The sequence below is a fragment of the Typopeltis vanoorti genome, chromosome 12, assembly GCF_054136105.1.
Source record: "Typopeltis vanoorti isolate ZY-2024b chromosome 12, IOZ_Tvanoo_1.0, whole genome shotgun sequence".
Taxonomy (NCBI): domain Eukaryota; kingdom Metazoa; phylum Arthropoda; class Arachnida; order Uropygi; family Thelyphonidae; genus Typopeltis; species Typopeltis vanoorti.
In genome coordinates, this window is record NC_143560.1 from 18,654,323 (window position 1) to 18,660,341 (window position 6,019).

The window sequence follows — 6,019 nt, forward strand, 5'->3', positions numbered from 1 at the left end:
GAAACAAGAATGTTATTGCTTAATTCACTATAATTCGTCACCCTTGCTGCGTTGATATTGTTCTCTTTTCTCCTCTTCCACACGAAATATCATGAGGCATGAGAAAAGTTTTATAAACCATTGAATCCCACATTTGATGTCAGTAATCAGCCGATGTTTCAGCGGAAATCGCTATACTTCAGAACACACGCAATTTACAGACAAAAAAATACTAGTTGTGGTGGAGGTGGGCGGTAGATGGCATTGATGAAGATGATTCGTAGTAGAGGTTCGGTGTAGTGGTTGAGACAGTTGTAGGTGTCCTCCCGCGATGAGTCTTCGGACTCCTTGGAGGTATCAGGAATAATAATAATAATAATAATAATAATAATAATAATAATATACTTGTAATCACCAATGTCTCTCTCTCTCTCTCTCTTTATATATATATATATATATTTTTTTTTTTTTTTTTTGAAACGGCAACAGCTTTAAATTTGTTCTTTACTTATGATAAATTAGCAGATGCTGATACGCTGTGTTGCAATACGTTGAGTGGCTGTTAAAATGTCCGAACAATTTTGAACTCCGAATTTTTTTTTTCTTTCACAACTTTTTAAGAAATATTTCAAGTTTGGTGGCATTTCTAAAGTTAGCCTGTGAACTTGAGAATACCGTATTCTGATATCAAAACTCAACTACAAAAGAAGAATCTGCACTATTGCATATTACGGAAAGACTTCTAACAGTTTTGTTGTCCTTCTTTGTAATAGTCTGTAGCATCGAATCCCCATGCATTGTATTTTACATGGCAGAGACTCCTGACGGTTCGGAGATGCAGTTGTCATAAAAATAAAATAAAATAAATCTATAAAATGCCTACGTTTGGGTTACAAAGAATTAAAAATAGTGTGAAAAGAAACAGCAAAGAAAATGATGTATATATATATCGCCACATATATATATATATATATATGTGGCGATTAGTTTTTACTCGGTTGTTATACATTTCAAAAAATAGATTTAATGACTCCAAGACCGAGATAACATATAAAGATTTTAATGATAAATACTACTAGTTTCGGCATATAGCAGCCTTCTTCAGGTATTTATAAAGGAAAAGAATACTAATAAACATTGAATTATTTAAAGAAACTGGAAATTACAGGTGCAAATTGCCTCACATAATCGATACATAAAAACGTTGTATTTTTCAAGTTGTTCCAACTGGCGTGCCATTGTTTGTTGCAATTGTGCGTGCAAGTTCACGTGAACGCCAATATTGAATAACTGCAGCATGGCTATCTGGGATGTTATAACTTAAATTATTATTTAAGTGGACCGGGTTCAGTAGGATTTCCCTTGATTCTACGATTTTCTTTTCAAACTCATCTTCACAGCGAAAAATATTTTCTGATCTATTCCAACATACAGAGTGGCTTTGTTGGTCATCATTAGGATTATTTGAAAAAAGAACATGACTGGATAACGCAGTTGCATGAGATCTTTTGTATGAGATGTCTCTCTTATGCTCTTCTATGCGTTGTTCCCTGGAGTATATAAATTGTGGTGTGATTGCAATATCCCATACTTTGGTCAAACTAACAAATCTATTGAACAACGCATAGAAGAGCATAAGAGAGACATCTCATACAAAAGATCTCATGCAACTGCGTTATCCAGTCATGTTCTTTTTTCAAATAATCCTAATGATGACCAACAAAGCCACTCTGTATGCTGAAATAGATCAGAAAATATTTTTCGCTGTGAAGATGAGTTTGAAAGGAAAATCGTAGAATCAAGGGTAATCCTACTGAACCCGGTCCACTTAAATAATAATTTAAGTTATAACATCCCAGATAGCCATGCTGCAGTTATTCAATATTGGCGTTCACGTGAACTTGCACGCACAATTGCAACAAACAATGGCACGCCAGTTGGAACAACTTGAAAAATACAACGTTTTTATGTATCGATTATGTGAGGCAATTTGTACCTGTAATTTCCAGTTTCTTTAAATAATTCAATGTTTATTAGTATTCCTTTCCTGTATAAATACCTGAAGAAGGCTGCTATATGCCGAAACTAGTAGTATTTATCATTAAAATCTTTATATGTTATCTCGGTCTTGGAGTCATTAAATCTATTTTTTGAAATATATATATATATATATATATTAGATATGCATGTTTATGACTGTCTTCCACTTTCATACATTGATTCATCCAAGTATAGATACACTCTCCCAATAGGGGCTGGCCAGTGGCGTAGCTAGGGGGGGGGGGGGGTGAGAAGGGGGAGATCCTCCCCAGACATCACTTTTCACATGAGGCACAATTTTATTTTTCTACGATTCTTCTATTTATGTTAACTTAGTAATTTTATTGCTTAATTAATATTTAGTTTTCAACAACTATACTTAGTGTTTTAATTTCTTTCCCTACGTCGTTTTAATTTTTTTAAATATTTTTGGTGTGTATTGGGAGGGGCGGCAAACTCAGGGACCGTCCCGGCCGGCAAAAGCTTTAGCTACGGCATTGGGACTGGGTCACCAACCCAAACCTCTCCCAATGGGAGAGGCCTTCACCCCGCAGTGGGTAGAAAAATAGGCTGTTCATCATCATCATCATCATATATATCCACCAACTGGTCTAGGGAACAGTGAGATTATGCAAGTATCACGCGATTCTGGCGCCAAATGTCCCCTGGTGGAGGGATTTTGACTATTTTTAATCTTCTGTACATAAAAAAAAAAGCATATTCCATGTGCATTTCCCCAGAGCATGGTAACTCGTTCCCCTGATCTCAACCCTTGTGACTTTTGGTTGTGGGGCCATCTGAAACACGTGGTGTGTGAAATACATGTTCCGGATTTAGCAACCTTGAAAGACAGAATAACGTAGCATGTGAGGAATCAATGCAGATCTGTTGCGTTCCACTGTAGAAAATGTCATTCACAGAATGCAGTTCTCAGAACATCTGAAAGGAGAACATACTGAACCACACATCTGTAAGTTATATGAACAGAAAATTGATTTGTTGTGTCTCTTCCAGTACTACTTTTTTACTACTTTTTTTGTAGTAAAAAAGTATTTAAAAACAGTATTTTGTAGTAAAAATATATACTTTTTATCTTCTGTAAATCAAAACCCCATGTTCCGGGATGTATTTACACCAACTTTGGTTGAATTTCATCTAATACATTTTTCACTACAGGGCTTTGAACACCTCCTTGAGTATTGAGTATATATATATATATATATATATATATATATATATATATCCTTGAAGAGAAAAAGAGATATATATATATATATATATATATATATCTCTTTTTCTCTTCAAGGAATAGGCATTCCGGTTTCACTTGTCTTTCCATCTTGTCGCTGGTCTCTCTCTCTTTCTTTCTTTCTCTCTCTCTCTCTCTCTTTCCCTTTGGTCTATACCTATCCACCTCTTTTTGGTAGCCGATATCTATCTATAGATAGATATCCGCAGCCGCTCTGATACAGAGATAGCGGTTTTCCTCCTCTCCCGGGATATATATATATATATATATATATATATATATATATATATATATATTGTTTCCATGGGAGGAGGGAGGGGGGACCGCTACTTCTGTATCCGAGCGGCTAACTCGCATTCAGTTAAAAAGAACTTATAAAAATTCTTTACTTCGTAGATAGAATTCGATCCCCTGGTGTTGTCAGCCCAAGGGAATGGTCGATACGGACTCAGCGACTGAGGTTCTACATTATTATATGATGATGATGATGATGAACAGCCTATTTTTCTACGCACTGCAAGGTGAAGGCCTCTCCCATTGAGGGAAGTTTTGGGTCTACTACACCCATGGTGACCCAGTCCATATTGGGAGAGTGTATCTATACTTGGGTGAATGAATGTATGAAGGTGGAGGACAATCACAAACATCCATGCCTACGCTGGATTCGAACCCGCAGCCTCTTGGCTGGAGAGTGGATACGCTAACCACTCGGCCAACCAGGCCGGCACATTATTATATACGAACTGGTAATAATGAAATGGAGCAAGCCCCCTTGAAAGACAGTTTAGGATTAAAAATATTCATTTGGATATATAGACAATCAGGGTAATTAGAGGGTTAGGAATTAAATAGAAGAATAAAACAAAAGATGTTACTTGGGATTCCATAAAATCTAATAAATCTTATGATCTGTCGCGTACTCATTGTATGCAACTTCATTTTAATATTTGCTTATTCATTTCAGTTGTATATATTCACTGATATGCATAAATATTCAGTGGTTCAGTAACTGATTTGTTCGTTTACTTATAGAACTTATTTACTTATTTTATAGAACGTAGTCTGGACAAAGATTTCAGGATCCTACCCAATTGATGAACATCCACCTCCATATCATTGTCATTATTGTTCTTACCATCACCTCGACACCAAGGACTATCGTATCAGCACTTATGACCACCACGGTAAAGCCACTCTGTTTATCAAAGACATCCACCCTGAAGAACACGGAGTCTATCGTTGTAGTGGCACTGCGCAAACAAGTAACTACGGAGACACAGAGACTGTTTTTCAAATTGTTAAAGTGTGATTCGCACGTGATTTCCAGTGGATCATTTTCTCATATAACGCAGCTGTGTACCTATTTAGCGATCCGTAACATAATTTCTCACATTAAATAAATGTCTTACAGTAATTATCATTTCTTATTAACCTAAAAGCAATAGTATTTTTAATGACCCTTCATGATTGATCCAGCATACGAGATCCCTCGTACATTGTTAGAGAATTAAAGTGATCATTCAATTAAAAATTGCTATAGTATCATGGAGTAGCTAACTGTTTTCTGTTTGATGTTCTCTAAAGTTCAAGACCAATAAAAGTTCAGGTGTAAAATATGGAGGGTTTTTTAATTTTATATTTCGTTTTTACAGTTGTGAGCATTTTACGTAATGGTTGTTGCTGATGGAATTGATGTGCATTGCTCACATCTTTGATAAATAGAACTTATAGTCAGAATCTTTCGCTATTAGGTGAAGGCTAAGAAGAGTGTTGTCCAGTGGCGGCCCGTACATAAGCACTGCGACACTTCAGCACCCCCAAGGAAAAAATGAAAAATCTAAATTTTGTTTGTAATTATAAATAATAACAATGCTTACAACATTATATAAATGCAATACAACATGTTAAAGGTTACAGCTTATGTTTTGACGTTGATTGAATAGTTAATAATTGGAAATGTTCGATTAACGATTTAGATTACGAAACAGATGCACTGCGATCTAACGGCGATATCCGTTTGCGCTTGTCATTGCACGTTACGTCATTCCGACACTGCCCAAACGGCAGTGTATTTTTAGTATCCTTACGCACGTTATTTGTGTGAGATATGAAGCGTTTATTATTGGTGCGTGTGCGTGGTGAACTATTTTTTTGTCAATCTTATTTTATTTTGTTAAAATAACATACAATTATTTATTTATTATAGATACAAGGCAGAATTACGACGAGTGTCACTGTTGAAAATATGAAAAGAATTATATTTTTTCAATTATCGTTACACGAAACAAATACACTGCGATCTAACGCCGATATTCGTTTGCACTTGTCATTGATATTGATACGAAACTTTTATTATTGGTGTTTGTTCGTGGTGAGGATGAAATATTTTTAATAAAGCAATTTTTAATGTGTAAATTTATTTATTAATAAATTCGTTACTGATTAGGAATTTTTTTTTTTTTTTTTTTTTTTTTTTTTTTTTTAGATATGCAGCACCCCCACTTAAAATTTTCACCGGCCGCCACTGGTGTTGTCAGTAAACACACAAAAGAGTGGAGACCGTGAATCTCAGGGATAATATCTCGGGTGTCCCTGAATAGTGTCCTGGCGTTTTTCATATTAACTAATAAAACTATTGTGTTATCTTTTTGGAACATAAAAAAAATATGTTGATTTAAAAGTACGAAATTCTGTGTGTGTTGTTCCTTCTCTAACGCCTATGAGAATAAAGTATATGAAGAGGTAAATAAA